Source organism: Gallinula chloropus (genome assembly GCF_964237585.1).
Source record: "Gallinula chloropus genome assembly, chromosome: 2".
Classification (NCBI taxonomy): domain Eukaryota; kingdom Metazoa; phylum Chordata; class Aves; order Gruiformes; family Rallidae; genus Gallinula; species Gallinula chloropus.
Window position 1 is genome coordinate 4,926,298 of NC_140086.1, and position 18,291 is coordinate 4,944,588.

General features: G+C 42.1%; 1 protein-coding gene across 1 annotated transcript in view; it reads left to right on the top strand.

Annotated features, from left to right (window-relative positions):
* Nucleotides 1-18,291, top strand: part of SLC45A4 (solute carrier family 45 member 4) — a 37,093-nt gene that overhangs the window by 906 nt on the left and 17,896 nt on the right. The window lies entirely within an intron of this gene.

Below are 18,291 nucleotides of genomic sequence, written 5' to 3' on the forward strand. Positions count from 1 at the left end.
TAAACAGTGTTAAACTTGGCGGTGAGTACTGTAATTAGGCTTCCAATAAACACAGGGTATTAACAGCATCTGCTATTACCTTTATCAAATCATGTTCTCCATCAGATAGGAGAAAATATTACATGAAATTGAATGGCAGTGCTGACTTGAGTGTGCTGTTGTGACTAAACCATGTGTGTACTTCATAAGTGTATATATAAATACATACATATGTTTGCTGAATCTTGCTTTGGCTCATCCACGCACTTGTGCCTTACAGCATGCTCAGTCCTGGCCAGATGCCCTCAACAACTAGTGTAATGTTCACTGAACACAATTTACAGCACTGTTTCAAAATGTCAAGGTTAGCCATTCAGATGAAATGCCTGTACTTCTGTGTTTGATAGGACAAAAGGACATGAGATGGAACTTGTGAGCATGCAATGTACAGGGTCTTTTTGTGCAGTCTTCCAGTAGCTGAAATTACTAGGTGGTTTATTTTGAATCAACAAGAGGGGTCAATCAGTGTACTTAGTGCTATGAGAGATACTGATGGGTTAAGTATCCAAATTCTTCTTGAAAAATTAATTTTCAAAGCTCATCAAATGTCCTTTTTGGATTTACTGATGAAATAAAGTAGACTATAAGTTTTCCCTTCTAGAAGCTTCTGAATCAACCTGACTTCCTGAATAAAATAACAATGTCCATAACTTGGTTTTGAGGCTTTCTCTTTTGGGTAAGTTTAGAGGTTTTAACTTGTACTACCAACTCTGGTTCAATTACTGTCTACCATGAATATAAAACCCTTGCATCCTGCTCTGCCTGGAGAAGACTCCCAGCTTTGTAAGTGACCTGTACCTTTTTTGTTAGCTTTCTTGTTTGTGCTGGCACTTGGTTGTTTAAAATGCATAGCTGGCTAAGCTGACTCTACCTTACCATGGAGTTAAGGTCAGACAGGATAAATAAACCATCCTTTCAATTACTGACTAGTCTACTAGTTTACATTTCTTTTGTGAGCTCTTCTAGTAGATCTGTTTCCTCCAGATAATTGAAAAATCTCTCTTCCTTCCCTAACCCCAGTGATCAAAATAACATTGGGATTTGGGGGAAGGGAAGAAAAGAGCTCTTGCTTCTAGAAAAGCTGGCAAATTGACAGAGCATTAGAAAAGGCTGTGGGGGTGCAATGATGTTCAGAGCTGTGTATAGCTAAGAACTGGGGGGAGCTGGTTTTGAATGGTGGCACTTTGGGAACTGATTGGCTGGTGTTCCCTCAGCAAGGGGAATAAACAATGATGGATTCACTGAAGGGTTAAGTTATTCACGGGTGGCTTATCTAGCCTGTTTGGTAATTACTTCTTGCATGGTTCTGTTTACCTTTATCAACCTCAACATCTGTCTGCCTCAACATGAGCTATATTTATTCCTCACTGGAGGGGGTTGCATGGAGCTGTCAAATGGCTCTATTATTCCCTCTTGCTTCTTTTACCAAGAGCAATGTTCAGTAGTTTTCTGTGAGATTACACTGGCTTGAGAAACTATTTTTGAGAAGTGGCACCTGGGGAAGTGTGGAGATTCAACCAATTATCTTGTAATAAATTCAAGAACCAGAAGCCTTTTGGATATGCAGAAAGTTCTTCCTTACAGATGTATCTCAAGGAGTAACAATTAAGCATTGTGGTGTGGACTGGCATTCTGTATCTGAAAGCTTTGGTCTCTGAAATCACAGAATACACTGGGTTGGAAGGGACCTCCAAGATCTAGTTCTAACCCCCTGCCATGGGCAGGGATACCCTCACTAGACCAGGCTGCCTACAGCCACATCCAGCCTGGCTTTGAACAGTGCCAGGGATTGGGCGTCCACAACCTCTCTGGGCAACCTGTGCCAGTGCTTTACCACCCTCACAGTTAAGAATTTCTTCCTAATGCTTAATCTAACCCTGCCCTCTTTCAGGTTACAGCTGTTACTCCTTGTCCCTTCACTGCACTCCCTGGTGAACAGTCCCTCTCCCACTTGCCTGTAGGAGAAGCTTATCAGATACCACCACTGAAACCTTAGGCATGTTAGTATGAGGTTACATACTTGCTGTTTGCAGGTATTTGACTTTCCTAGCTGCTCCTGTACCCAGGATAAGGTAGAGTTAGGATTTGGCAGATGAATGACCTGTCCTATTCGTTCTATAAGCCACAAGGTATCAGCAGCTGAAGGAGAGTTCTTCAGAATGCCCCTTTCCAATTTGACACTGGTTGAATTACTGATGTGTTTAAATTTCTGTAGTTTTGAATTCTTAACAAAAGAACTGAAGGCAGCTGCTTGAATCAATGGATACTGTGAACTGAAGAGGTCTGGAAGTGCCAGAATTGGCTGTACCCCCATCTGAAATAAGTTCTGCTTTGTGACTGTCTTTATTGCTCTGTTTAGATTGATGTTACATTGCCTTGTCAGAAATGCAGCTACAAATCTATAACAGCCTTGTAGCCATAACAGGGCTTTAGTAGCTTAGCAACAAGAACAAGCCAAATATGACAGGGGTTTTTATTCTAACTTGCTCTTTGATTTCTTGCTATCTGCAGCTTAATTCAAAATGAAGCAGCTATTGTATTTAGAAAAATTCAGGGGATAGAAAATGTGACATATGAGAAGTGGCAGACTGGCTTCAGATGAAATTGTATTAGCTGGCACTCTTACAAGTTTTGATCTGTAGAATCTTCATTAACCTTTTTTAGAGACCTGCTCAATTAGCAGCTCCTCTCAGCCAGCATTAAAACTGCTAGAAAAGAAACTCAGTGCCTTCAGCACTATAGATTTGTGTTCATCAGTCCAAAGGCTTTGAACAACTCAGTGATTTCATGTTGCACTTAAGTATGTTCTGTGTAGTACCACTACTGTTACATAAACTCCACAGGGGCAGGATGAGGCCTTTGTTGTCATGTGGTACTTCATGCTGCTGATCTGAGAGAGGTAATTAATATCCCTGCTGCTATTTATAAGTGGCAGTATATTTTCTTCATTAAGCTTGGCACCTAAGAATTACATATTTAAAACTACTGCTTACAGGAAAATTTGGGTATGATAGCAATTATTTTTGCAGGTGATGCTCAAAAGTGAGGAGAAACTGAATGGTGTGGTGTGAACTTGGAGAGACTGTTAGCCTCTTTGAAGAAATTTGTTCAGTGAAATCACAATACATGGCTTCTGTTTAACCATTAATAAATAACTTAATTTGGTTATTTCAGTTGTAATTCAAACAATTTAGGTTAATGTAACTGGTCAATCCATTTTAGTTCTGAAAAGTGGGATTTATGTGTCCCATTAGGACTACAGAATAAAAATCATTCTGACTTGGGGCAGCTGCTGCCAGTATGGAAATTGCTCTGACTAATGAGTAATAGCTGTAAACAAGAAGTTTCATGGTTTATATTTAATATGATAAAAGCTTTGCCAAACCTTTCCTGTTCCTTTAAAAAATCTTTCCAATGCTATTGAGTGTTTTATCAGCAGTTAATAAGCACAGAAGTGATTGTCAGCACCAGAACTGTTCCTCATTCCCCTGAATAAATTAAATACGTTACACTTGTGCTTTCAAAAAGAAACTCTCCATTTACATAAGGAGAAACACCAACTGCTTACGTGTGCTGTTTACCTTTATAAAGTCCCTGAAATTCAGGGGTGGGTCTCTGGTATGGTACAGGAGTAGCCTTGATTTTTAAGCATTTCCTGTGAGTGCCTCTGGTGGCATGGCTTGTTTTGCTGTGAGATAATGGGCTCTTGTAGTGAATGTTGGTTAGTCTAGCATTAAATATTGAAGTTGGCTGTGTTAAGATTAACCCTGAGCATCCTGTTCTTTTTAGGCAGTAGCACTAAGGAATAATATTTCTGGTAACTGTGTAATTCAGTGCTAATTAATAGCTCAACCTTTCTTCTATTAAAATCTAACCAGAGCAGAATACCCCAGGTGATTTTTGATTGTTAAACTTTCTCATTATGTGCTTTCAAATCAGTAAAACATTGTAGTCCTGAGGCATTTCTTATGTGCCCCATACATGTAGAAAAGCTGTCTGGGGATTTTGGCTATCACCTCTCACTTAAATAATTTAGACATAAGATCTCAGATAATTTATAACATTCAGAATTATTCCAGCATAAAGTTTAGCAGACTGTGCTTAAAGGGTCCTGAAATCTAGTTCATGTGAAACTGCCAGTATGGAAAAAGTGTGTTAAGCAATAATTCAAACTGCTGATTCTGAGAAATTTCAGTGGTAGCTGAGAAGCCATTATCCTGTAGAGATTTAATATTAGAGTTAGCTGGTTGTATGAGGTAGTGAGTCTCCTCACTGAAATTTAGTGGTGATACCTGTCAGAGAAGAATACATACAGGTAAAGAGGAGGCTATAGAGATGTATTTAGAAACCAAGCATGAAATACTACAGATAAGGTAGTTCTTAGGGATGTTTCTTCAAAGGAATTAAAGTATCAGTTGCTGACTTAATTCAGTATGGAAAGGATAGTCTTCCTAAGGCTAAGTCTGAGATCAAAGAAACCTAAAAACCTCCAAGATGTGGTGGGGAGAAGGGAACAAAGGGATTGGATGAGCTTTTAGAGGCTGCCTGTAATTCCAATGAGGAAAAGCTGACTGGCTGAAAAACTTGCAGTTGAAGATGCTCAACATAAAGCAGTTCTGACTTTATTTCAGCTCAGCTTGAGTGTATTCTTCATTTCTGCAGGAGGTTATGCTTGTGTTAATGTTATCTTTATTTATAACAGACTCTGTAGAAGGTTATGCCTTACAATTTGAGCTGTGCTTTGCTTTATTTTATGTATCAGGAAGAAACTGTCTGAGTTGCTGTCACCTGCTCTTTGACTTCTGAAGTTAAAACCTTGTATGGTCTAGTTCCATCAGGGCTCCCAGGCATAGTCATGTTTGAGCTTGATTGCAGGATCTGAATATTAGTGACTTAAGAGCTGACCTGTCCCAGAAAGGGTCTGTAAGATGACCTCAGGACAAGAATTGAGTTTACAGTGGATCCAGATAACCTATAATAACAAACATTCAGCTTTTTTCAGCTTTGAAGTCGGTCATGATTTACATGATTGCTAAGCCATGTAAAAGATCATGTAAATCATTTGTATTCAGATCTCAAGTGATAGAATGTATACAACTGCAAGCACTGTGCCAGAGGCATAGGTTAATTGCCCTATAAACCTCCCCACCTATCACTTTCAACTTATTAATTTTATGCCCACTGAGGAGTTGTGTAAGACTAACTTTACTCTGCTTCTCTTTTTACCAACAAGCAAGTCAGTAAGGTTTTGATATCGTGGATCACTGTTCTGAGATAAAACACCTTCTGGCCTCAAATAGCAGCACAGGTCTTTTTGGATGCACATAGTCCTTGGTGGAAGCTTTGGCTCAGGATACACTTAAGCCACGTTCAAAACAAAGGTGCTCTGCAAGTATTACAGATTTTAATCCTGGGGGCAGTAGGAGCATGTGTTTATCATATCAAGGCAAATGCCACGTGGCCTGGCTGTTGTGCAGTGACATGAATGTAGAGGGGGTTTGATATCAGTGTTCTGTTTAACACTGGACTGAGCCTGGCCTTCAGAGGCACAACTGATAACACGTGGCTGACGTTCAGCTGGGGTAACGTGAGGATTTTTGCTGGCTTTAGGGTTGTGCAGGCTGGGGGACTTTGGATGCAAAGCTGTGCTGGGAAAGGGAAGTTAAGCATGAAGGATTTCAGAGCCTTCTCCTATAGCATGAAACGTGTTTCCTGTTACTTAGCAGTAGGTAACTTTTTGTTCCCCTTTTTTTGGCTGAATAAGTTCTGCTGAAGAAGCTGCTTCTAAAATAAGTGGTGTGCTTGCTCTGGTGCTGTTTTCTCCTATTCCAAGTCTTTAATAAAAGTCATTGATCTCATAACTGTGTATGGTGGGAATGTTAATACTTCATTCCTAGTACATAAAGAGAATTTGCTGGAACAGGCTGCCCAGAGAGGTGGTGGATGCCCCGTCCCTGGAGGTGTTCAAGGCCAGGTTGGATGTGGCCCTGGGCAGCCTTGTGTAGCTCCAGGCCTGGAGGTTGGTGCCCCTGCCTGTGGCAGGGGGGTTGGAGCTCTATGATCCTTGGGGTCACTTCCAACCCAGACCATTCTATGATTCTATGAAAAGTTGTGTGTGAAAACACTTCTTGGAATCCTTAGAAGTTTTCTTTTTGAAAGTTTAATCTGAGGTTAGTGTGAGTGAGCATGTGTGATGCCCAGGAAACACTAATGGATCTGAAAACTGGACCAATAGCAAAAGCATGCTGCAAGCCAAAGCAAACTGGATAAAAATGCAGACTGTCAGCTCTCATAAAAGGATTAAAAAACCAATTTTAATTTTCTTGTCACTTCTGTTATTAAATTTTTTCTGCAGTGATAACCATTTTAATCTGTGATTTGTGGGAAGAGCTTGAGGCCTCCCAGAATAATCACTCCCTAAGAAGGAAATGGACGACTCTACCCTTCTGTAGATGCTTCTTTCTACCAGTAAATCTTCCCTGTCAAGAATCCTGCTTCCTTTTTTATCTTAAGTAGCCAGAGTTTGAGAAGTCAAACTCTTTGAAATGACTCAATAATACTTTGAGATCTGTGGTCCTCTTTCCCAGATCTCTTAAGGACTTCTGCACCAAGGAGTTCTAGTAAAGCAACAGAAATAAGGACCAGTTAGGTGGTGAACTGGTTATGGGACTATTAAATTATAAGCAGACTTTTTAATTTGCATGTCAGCCAATAGCTTTTACATGTTCTCTCATTTTATTATAAATGTGCATATTTCTCTTTTACTGAATTGCCATTGACTTGTCTTGCAGTTCTTCCCATGCATTGGACTGTATTGCTACAGCCAAGGCAAGCCTATAGCTTTCCTTCTGCTTTCACAGGCAGCTCTGGAGTAGAAAGGGGCACATACAGGACTTGAACTGCTGGATCCCTGTGGCTTTACTATTCCCTTACTAAGTTTTCCTGTAGGTAGTGGGGAAGGGATGGGAGAAACAGGGGCAGACTTTGGCCTCCTGAAGATGTGCTAAAATGTAGTTGTTTTAAACATGCACCTTTGTGCAACCTCTCCCCTTCTAAACCCTTCCTCTTAATCTGCTTTCCACCCACATACACTCTCAGCTGAATTTAAAAAGCCCACATGTCTTTATATTCCTGTCTAAACACCCTCTAGAAGAAGATGTCAGATGAACCCATGTGTGCACAGTGACTCTTTGAGTTTCATGTTCCTGTTCAGAATTTGAGTTTGACCCTCACCTGTGACTGAGAGGTAATTTTACCATAGTGATAACAGATGAAATATGATAGTGTTTCCATATTCTTTATTACAAAGTAATTGCCACCAGGATGCTTTTCCAGTAGGCTATTTCCTGTTCTTTACTGTTAAAAGAAACCTTTCCTCTTTTCACTGGGCTTCTCATGGTGGAGACCTGTGGATGCAGAACTGATGTTCAGGTGCCTGGCTGGTAAAACTTGCAATTCTCAGATTCAAATCAATGGGTTTATATTGAATGTGGATTGTGAAGCAGGTTATGAAAAGGGAATGGCTGAGAACTCCCTAATGAACAAGAGTTTTACTTTTCAAGGAAATGGAATTAAGGCCACTTTTGAAATAAGGAATGCCAACAGGCTCTTGCCAAATCACGTAATACTTAACTAAAGCTTGCTTCAAGAGGATTGTCAAAGCTGCAGCCCCTTAAGCTCTATTCTCCTCTGAGTCTCCTGTGTGCTTGTTGCAACAGTATTTCTGTTGTGATGCACCCTCTGGGACTCTATTTTAATAATCTTCTAACCAAACAAGGGTTGAGAAGGTTTCATATATGCTTCCTGCAGGCTATTTTCAAAAAATTATTGGAAAAGTTTTCAGATGATGATTCAGCTTAATAATGTTTAATGCAAGACCATTTAAACAGGGGGGAAAAAACAGGTCATAGATTTTATTTACATTGGTTTGGATAAATCCCTGCTAGCTCATATCACTCCATAAACATATTCCCCTCTCTGAAGTCTTGAGTAACAGTGCATACAAAGCAGCCCAGATGCAGACTTTTTTCCATAAATAAACTCAGCAGTGTACTGTATTAACACTTGGTGATCTTCAGTTGGAGCCTTGTGGTGTGTTCTCTGCAGTGTAGTAGCTACAGAGCATCTAAACTGAATAGGACCTGTTTTTCTGCAGAAATAAAGTGGGTTCAAAAGGGTTTTATCAGACAAACGAGCATAACTTGCCTGAAAATAGTGACCTGAAAGCCTGAGCTCTCCAGAGGAGGAAAATGAGTAGGTGGTGATGGGGAGGGGACAGGCTGTTTGCTGAGGGCAGTGGTGGGTAGGCAGTGGCTGGCAAGAGCACTCAGGTATTTAGTGAGTGCTGCTAGATGTGGTAGGTGGTTCTACTTGTGCTTTGAAACTCAGAAGACATTGAGGTCCTCTATTGTCACTCCTCATCTGTACAGAAACATGTCATCTGTGTTCCCACTGCTGCAGAGGATGTCTAGCAAATGAGGCTTCCTGCTTCCAGTCTCTGGAAGCTGTATCACTGTGTTAATAACAGCATGAAAGTTCATGAAAGCAGGTCTTCTAAATAACTTTGCTGTCACTGTAGCATCCTATTTCTACTGGATCCCTTCATAAAGTAGGTGCTTTGTGAAGTTTTTTCAGCCTTGAAATGCCCCATTGTCCATGCAGTGATGTGAAAAGTAAAGGTTTGGATGCAAATACCTTCTTGTGAATGGGTCAACAGAAGGAATCTGAGTTTCTATGAGATACAGGGAATGGTGACTGCTATTGTACCAGTGCTCTGTGTGGGGATGGAGCTGATGGCTTGCCCTTGGAGACACAGGCTTACACTTCAGAGGCAGAGAAGCTGAACACTGAAATCTTTCTTCATGACTACCCCCAGATTACTAAGTAAAAAGCATTTTAGACAAGTAAACTCTGCAGTTAGAGACTGAAATACCTGGAAGCCAGAACTGGGGCCAGGCACTGTCAAAACAGATGTTACTGTAACAACCAATCTTTAGAAGCAGGTTCCATGCTCTGCTCAAGAAGCCTTTGCACTTCAGAGGAAGACTCCTTTGTCCCACTGCAAAGAAAAAGATCAGTTGCTGCAGTGGCCTGGTTCTGTCCTTGGTGTTGGTTTTATCTTTGGCAAGTGTCCCACCATGAGGCAGTGCAATCTTTTAATATGCTAATAAATTTTGTGTAGTTTCTATTCAGATCATCCCAACCTTGAATTTATATCTTCCTCTGGATCCTGATTTATGTTCTCTGGCTCAAGTGGTAAACTGAACTGGATTGTTTTCTGTGTGTTCTGGTGTATAGAATGTTTGAAAACACGAATTTCCTCCTTCTATCAGTTGTGCTGCCCTTTAAACAATGGTCATTCAATAAGTCTATCAGAATTGAGCCCCCCACACCCCCCACCCCCCACCCCCCCCCCCCGATAATTTGCAAACTCAGAAAATATTCTCCTGGCTGTAAATGAGCTCTTGAGCTGGAGATGTTTAAATATCTCTTAGGAGAATGATAGTCTAGGCATTTCTGGAAATCAGAGCATTCCTATGAACAATGAGGTGAGCTTGCACTTCAGAGTTCAGATAGGTGGAAGGAAAAGTAATATTAAATTACATATTCTAAAATTAATACTAAACTTTGAAACCCAAGGAGAAATCTTGAGGAATCTAAACCTGACAAAATGCCTCTGGTATTCAGATAAATAATTGTTTACCCGGGTAGATTAGCTGGAGGGGATACTGTTGCAGTGTTCACTGTGTTTTCCTTGCCTGATTTGGAAAGTCAGGCATAGTTGTCTTTCCAAGCCAGGCATTTTCTGGCAAGGAGGAATCATTACAGGCATACCTGCTGTCAAACATGGACTGCATCAGGTGACTCCAAAATGATTGTTTATCATACTCCGATGCAGATTAGACAATTTATATGGTGATGGGATGCTGCTGCAGCCTCAGAAACATCTGATCTGGTGGTTTGTTCCAAGCTGCATCAGAAATTAAGCACAGACACACTGTGCTCTGCTAGTTCTTTTTCTCCTTGAGTCATTATTCCATAAAACTTTACAAAAACAAGTCTCTGGTTGCTGGACGTCAGTGTCAGTTTATCACCTCTGCAGTGGTTCTGCACTGAATCTGCCTCTTTAGGAAATGTGCTCAGTGAAAAGGTTTGGGGTTTTTCTTCACTAAGGAATAGGTTTCTAATATTAATGCCTTTCCAGCACAAATCAAACCATGCTTTGTAGTGACTCTAAATGAGAGCAGGAGGAAAAAACTGTCATCTGTCTGAAATGGAAATTAAATTCTTTTCTTTCTTTTTGGTTTCAACAAATAGCCATGTGTGAGGATTACAAACCTGAACTGGCTTGCATCTCACAGACCATTGCTAGTGGCCTGGGGTGAGCAGCAGCATTGACACCTGATCCCTAGAGATATTTCTGCATCCCCCAGGTACAGATGTGCTGTGCAGCAGTGGAGAAGCTGAAGTATTGGTGGTGGGGGGTGGCTTTCAATATATTTGGAGATGGAATGAGAAAATAAGATGATGTAATCATCTAAAAAGCTGAGGGTGGCTTTTTCTCTGTAATTTAATTAAGGAGCAGTCTTAACTGCTCCCTCCTTCTCAGTAGGCAAAGTCATGGGTCATGAATCTTGTGCCAGGGACTCCCATCGGTTTGGAGAGCAGTCAGCGTGTGTGAGAGGTTAGAGTAAAGGAAGGGGGAGGTTAGTTTTCCTGCACTGTGAATTCCTACCTCGTTGACGTGGCAAACATGTTTAAAATAAGTTGTAGAGATGTAACCTGCAGGAGAGGGGGTTGGTATGACTTCCTCTCAGAGGGAATTTAATGGTCCTTTCACATCTTGAAAATTATTTAGGTTTTAATCTTAAATATTATATAGGTTTCCTTTCGTTGGATGATTGAGTAATACTGTACCTGTAATACATATGTATAATTAATTTTCCTTTTAATTTATAAAAGAATTAAAGGTTAGAGTGATGCCCAGTAAAACTGCTTCTCTCAATACAACAAAAATATGCCTCGAGTTGTTTGGAAAAGAGTTCTGTTCTACTTTGTCCCCATTAGGGCTTAGTTCTCATAATTTGACGTTTGGAAAGGGTATGTTTGCTGCCTTACTTGGTGGCGTGCCTCACTTGTTTACCTTCAGATTTTATTGGTCGATTTATCCTTCTATGCCCAGCCTCACTGGTGGTGAAACACAACACGTGCGGGTAAAGACTGCACAAAGAGTCTGAGGTAAGAAGTCTTTTGTCTTGTGTGATTACATTTTATCCCAAACTAGAAATTCCAGTTATTTGGTGCAAAATGACTCCATGGATCTTGTTATCTTTCACCTAGAAACACAAGTCATAGAATTTTTAAGCAGCTCAGTAAGGGTGGAGGGGGAGCTACTCCTCTGAGATGCACTGTGTTATGTAGAGTGCTGCCTGAGAATTAGGGGTCACGTTCTGCTCTAGTTACCAAAACTTCACACAAAGTGGGTACAGCTTTGTAGTGTGATCCTGAAAGCACAAAACACCAAGATCAAGATTTTTATATAGCTGGAGTTTTGAAGACTTCAATGTGGAAGCAGCTCTGCTTTTAAATCTCTCCTGTACGTGTGTGTAGAATGGGTTTGTGTAAGTCGATGTTCCAGCCAAACCTTAGAGTTTATAGAAGAAGGTGGGTAGGAAAGTTTGAGGCAGGCTATGTAAACAGCAACGCTGTCTTTTTAATTACTCCCATAATTTCATCTGAGAGGATGGTTTCCTGTAATGCAAGGCAGGCAGTTGGAGGCATGAATAGCTACAGAGGAGGGAGGGGAGGGAATGCCATGGTGGGACACCCTGGGTTGATTCAGATTGTAAGATAGTCCTGTTACTAGCCTTCATATCACTGAAACAACTGGAGAACAGCAGTGCTTTTTCTAGGAGTGATACTCCACAGAGAAAATCATCCCTGCAAACCACAACCTGCAGCTCATTCCGTGAAGCCAATAGGAAAAGCACTAATAGGATTTCTGTTCTGCTTGATATAGCCACATGAGGAATTAACCTCAATAAAGGCAAGCTGCACAGAGGAATGCAGTTTCTCTTTAGGAGCTTAGCATGGGTTACTTTCAAAATACCTCTGGTTGGGTGTTTTTTTCTAAGTATACAATGAATAATGGCTTAGAAGAATCAGTGTGTGTGGTTACATGTAATTTAGTGAGACATTTAAAATAGCAAAGAATGCAGAATGAATGCAGTATTAACCTTCTTTGCTGACTTTTAGCTGGTTGGGGCCTCCCAATAGCACAGTTGTGATAAAAACAATCACAGGCAGACTGTTTATTCCTATCATAAACAAATCTGTACTCCTAAAGAGTTTATAAAGGCCAGAAGGTTGATTTGGAAGTGAGGGAACAATTAACAATACACCTTTTGTGTAAGCCTCTTAGGGGAATGGTGGCTTTTGGGGAGGTTTTGAGTATTGAAAAGGGGAGCGAAGCACTTTGAGACTACATGACATGAATGACTTAGAGTGTAGGTAGGATCAGTTCAGATAATTTTTTCTCCTCTGACTATTTCAGGCATTTCTAGTTGGAAAAAACCAGCTTTTAGAACACTTGTGAAGTGCCTAAAATGTTTATTAGCATTAATAATTAGCCTAATGGTATCCTGGCTTGTATCAAAAATAGTGTGGCCAATAGGTCTGGGGAGGTGATTGTGCCCCTGTACTCAGCTTTGGTGAGGCTGCACCTCGAGTGCTGTGTCCAGTTCTGGGCTCCTCACCATACGGATGACACTTTGTGTGTCCAGAGAAGGGCAACCAGGCTGGGGAAGGGGCTGGAGGGCAAATCCTATGAGGAGCAGCTGAGGGAGCTGGAGATGTTCAGCCTGGAGAAGAGGAAGCTGAGGGGAGACCTTATCACCACCTACAACTACCTGAAGGGAGGTTGTAGAGAGGTGGGCGATGGTCTCTTCAGCCAGGTGACAGAACATAGAACAAGGGGAAATGGCACAAAGCTGTGCCAGGGTCAGATTAGATGTTAGGAAAAAGCTCCACTGCAAGAGTTGTCAGGGCCTGGAACAGGCTGCCCAGGGAGGGGGCTGAGTCACCATCCCTGGATGTGTTTAACAGATGGATAGATGAGGTACTTAGGGCTATGGTTTAGCATAGGATGGGAACAGTTGGACTTGATGATCTTAAAGGTCTTTTCCAACCTTGTGATTCTGTGATTATATTTTTCTGTGTGAGATCGGATAGGGTAATTACTGAAGGAGCTGCCTGTACCATTTACTGACCCTTAAAAGGACTATGCAAATATGATCCCAGCTGCAATTTAAAGATCAACTTGTCTGGTCAGTAATCCAAGGGAAGATGAAGGTTCTCAGATGGTATCTACAGGGGTACACAGGCCAAAAAACCCACCTTCTTGAGTCACTGTTTTCACATGGCTTCCATGTGTGTAGCCAAGCCTAAAAATTGGAAGAGGATGTTTGTCTGCCTGTCTCAAGTCCTGTTCCTGAGTACACCAAGCCATTTGCTTGGTGGCATGAACTGGATCATTTATGGTTTCCTAGGGCTTGGGGGTTGGTGGGGTAGAACGGACACATCAGGACTAAACTTCTGCAGTGAAGGGGAGTTTAATGTCTAGGTGAGGCCTTATAAATAGCATGTTTGCTCTTACAGTACTTTTAAAGCCTTAAGCTTGAGCAACTCTCATAATTTAGGATGTCCTAGACATGTTCTTCATCTTATTAATGTTTATAAATAGCTCAAGTGTGGGACGCAAGGGGAGATAGCCAGCCTCTTCTCAGTGGTCTGTGGGGACAGGACAAGGGGCAATGGCTGCAAGTTGGAGCACAGGAAGTTCCACACCAATATGTGGAAGAACTTTTTCCCAGTGAGGGTGACAGAGCCCTGGGACAGGCTGCCCAGGGGGTGTGGAGTCTCCTTCTCTGGAGATATTCAAGACCCGTCTGGACGCCGACCTGTGTGACCTGTCCTAGGGACCCTGCTTTGGCAGTGGGGTTGGACCTGATGATCTCTGGAGGTCCCTTCCAACCTCCCTACGATTCTGTGATCTTGTCCTTGCTTATTTACATCAATCACACTTCAACCTCCCCTTGAGGTTTGGTTAGAGCAGTGCAGAAGGGTTGGCAAAATCCTCACGTTGCAGAGCAGCACAACACCAGAGAACCCAAGCACAGGCTCAGGCTGCAACCCTTATTGAACAAGTTCCCATTAAATGAGTGTGAATTTAATTGAAGACTTGTTCTTAAGCAGAACAGAAAAGTTGTTCATGAATGAGATTTGTTTTAGGGGGTGGGAAAGAGTCAGACCAGGTTGGGTTGAACACCCAGAGCTAACAGTTGTTAAAGTTTGACTCTACTTGGAGGAAAAAAAGCCGGTGTTAACACCAGGTTTTGGTTAGGATTTGATTTAGCTCTGTAAGTAGATGCTTACATTCTGGGGTATTAATGTGTTAATTGCTGCAACAAAAGCTCCACTGTTGATTAGCAGACCAGGCTTGCAAACTGGTGCTGAAAGATTTTCTGTTGTGTACGTAAGAGCCTCTTGAGTTTGGGAGTTTTAAAGTGTGTTTGAGCCTTAAATGTGCCTGTTTATAAATCTGCCAATATTCTAGAGGTAGTGACGAAAACCCCTATTGAGCTCTGGGTAAACTGGGATGCTGCATGTCTTCAGGCAACACATGTCACTGTAATTGATGTCTAATCTTGCAGCGAGACGGGGCTGCTGAAGTGCTGCAGTGTTACGTAATGAGCGCAGAGTCAAAGTGGGGCATCACGTACAGCTGATGCATTTTAATTACATCCCCTAAAAAGCCAGGGGAGGGATTAGTGTGGCAAAACAATGTATTGATTGCTGCATTCATCTACGTGCCTGCATAGGTTTAGGCGCCTGGGAGTGATGGGGAACGGGCGCTAGCGGGAGTTGCGTGTGACCTTTGAGTCCTCCTGTATCTGCAGCTCATTTAACTGGCCAGCAACAGGAGACAGTGCTTGCAGCCTGCGAGTAAACACACTGATAGTATGAAGCTAGTGGCTATACTAATATATATACTGGTATATATAGTGATATATATACCTCACGTGGTTATACTGATGCATATGAGAAGTTGAATACAACCTGTGTTTTTCTGGGACCGTGAGGGAAGTTCTCAGCCTTTTATTTGATGTAAACACCTTTTGTTACAGTCCTAAAACTGCTCTTCTGCAGAGGTTAAAAGGAAATTTTTTTATTGCTGCTGGTTCAGCATACTGGAAGTTGCATCAGATTTAATCTGATTCCATTGCAGCTCGTTAAGCACTGTGATGCAAATTTCTTATTAGTGTCAGAGAGATATCGCTGTAAGTATCAGTTAATAAGAGAGAGAGGAAGAAAAGTTTAAAAACAAGTTTCCCAAGAGCTAAGAAGGACAGAACAGATAATCTAGAAAGCTCCAGTGAATTCGTTTCAGCAGTCGATAGGAGCTCTTGGCAATGTCCTTGCCCTCTCTGGAGCGTAATTACCTGCTGCAGCATGGAGAAAGCTCATTTGGCACTCTGTGTTTGAGTATGAAAGGTTTGGCTTCTGGCTTAAGTAAACGTGGCAAGCTTCACTGGTCCTGAATGCACCTTGGCAAAAAAATGCTGTCATTTTGGTAAGGATATTGTTCTGTGCAACCTATAGGGATTGCTAAGCATTTTTGCTATAATAGAGTCTACAAAAGTAATTAATTCCTCAGGTTTTTTCCTCTGAGCAGGGCTCTTGATGAGTCCTTTCCAACTCAAGATATTCTATATGCCATAGGTGCTCCCTTCTCTTCAGCACCAGGAGTAGCAGCTCATACTGACATACCTGTCTATTGGCAATTGCTTGATCTATCAGTTAAAGTAGGAAACTGGATTGTTATGAGAACACTAAGCTAGAAATACTCTTCTACCTGAGTTACCACAGGTTACCCCTCTGTAAGTAGGTTAGTAGGAGGGTTAGAAACTTTTAAAATAAATCATTAAAGCTTTAAAAGCTTTACTTGACAGCATTTGTGATCACACTAAAAGGAAAGCCATGCTTGGCTGCCTGCAGATCTGTGCATGTGTTCGTTCTCTGACGCTTCAGCCTTCAGCTGTTCTCAGGCTTTCGCTTCCCCTCTCCCCCTTCCACACATACCTTTGGCTCACTGCTCTTGACATACGCTTCTCTTTCCTGACACAGCACCATAAAACTGGGTTATAAACTAGAAATTGTCAGGAAAGCCACATAAACCTTTCCACAACTTTGGCAGAATGGCAGTGCAGCAGCAGAGCTTAATGAAACACTGATGACTCCCACGGTTGCCAGATATGAGGAGGGGAGGACAGTTGTATGAGGTTGAGAAGCAATAATTGAGCCGAGACAGAAAATAGGAAAAGGGGATGATGAAATCCTTGAAGAGGCCTGTCACTTATTTCCTTAATTCCAGTTTTTTAGAGGCATTATTGAACCCAACGGGGTTGGTGCTGGCATGTTATTGCACGGGGAATTTCAAAAGCTGTTGTGGTAACGAAAGGCAGAATGGTTTTGTGGGAAAGGAGGTATTGATCCTCCACAGCTTAAAAACACCTCCAGGACCCCATATGTGAAGCTCTGCAACAGTATTTCTGTACTGAAGCCGCTGGAGAGCAGATACAATGTTTTATTTTATTATTAACCCCAGGTTTGTTTGTTCTTTCAGAAGGGGTGGCTCTAGTCTCGTTGTAGACATGGTGTGTAATAGCTGGTAGCTTCCCAATTTTTAGAATCTGTTTCCACTCAAGGAGTGTGACTTCTCTGCATCCAACTACAAAGGAAACTTCAAATTTGAAGCATGAATTCTAAGGAAACATCTGACAGACTTTCCATGGTTCCTAGCCTAATTTCATCCTTTAATATTTCTATTAAATATTTGTTCATAGATCTCAAATCTAGATCAATCTTTCAACTATAATCTTGTCCTTAAGAGAGGGAGTGACTAAACCAGAAAAGCAGGTGTGTTCCAAAGGCCTGAATCTGTTGTAAAAGCTTTGGATGTCACAGCAGTGCAGGTAGTGGACCCCATCCTGGAAAGGAAGACATGGTGCTCCAGCCCTGTCCCCTGTAAATGTCTCTTTGGTCCTTTCCCCTTTGAAGAGAGGCTGGGGGAGCTGGGCTTGTTCAGCCTGGAGAAGAGAAGGCTGCAGGGGGGACCTCATTGCAGCCTTCCAGTCCCTGAAGGGAGCAGAGAAACAGGAGGGGAATCAACTTTTTACAAGGGCAGATAACGGCAGGACAAGGGGGATGGATTGAAGCTAAAGAAAGGTTTAGGTTAGATATTGGGGGAAGCTCTTTACAGAGAGTGGTGAGGAGCTGGAACAGGCTGCCCAGAGAGGTGGTGGATGCCCCGTCCCTGGAGGTGTTCAAGGCCAGGTTGGATGGGGCCGTGGGCAACCTTGTGTAGATCCAGCCTGGAGGTTGGTGTCCCTGCCTGTGTCAGGGGGTTGGAACTCTCTGATCCTTGGGGTTCCTTCCAACCCAGACCATTCTATGACTTTTCCTGATGCATTCAGGGTGGGCTGCAGCTGACTTTTCCTAGTAGCTTTGAAAAACAATTTTCTGCACTTTCCCTTGGGATATTAATCCTTTGAAGTACTGTGCTTCTAATTTCCCTATTAATTATTCTCTTGACTGTCACTTCCAGTACTAATAACCCCATTCCAGTGGGGGAATTGTGCTTTGTCCCTCCGCTCTCGTGTCCCACAGCTCAGCCCTCCTCACCTCATATCATCCAGAGCATTAACAGACCCTCTGAGGGAGACTGAGAGCCCAGCACTCCCAGCTGTTATGCAGACATCCCTGCTGACAAGAGCTAAACAGGAGAGCAGGAGGGGGAAGGAGAGGATAGACTTCTTGCAACTGGGGGATATTTTTGTGTTCCAGAAAAGTACATTCAGCCTGCAGAGCGCACGTACTCCTGGCTGTGAGATGTATATAATGTGCTGACAGCTTGTGAATGTTGCAGGCTAAGCAGAAGGGCTCTTATTTGACAGGCACAAGAAGAATTTCAGGATGTGAATTTTACCAGTGGGAAGATTTAAGCTGCAGTTTTGATACTGCTCCTATTTTATGTGGTGTTTATTGCAATAGGTCATTTCTGAGACACCAAGTGAGGAAAGATGCCTGATGACTTGATAGGCTATCATTTTTATGTAGGAAGCCAGCAGCAATTAAAACCCTCATGATGCTGATTTCAGTCAAGTTCTTCCATCTGTGTGCTTGCAACCAAAA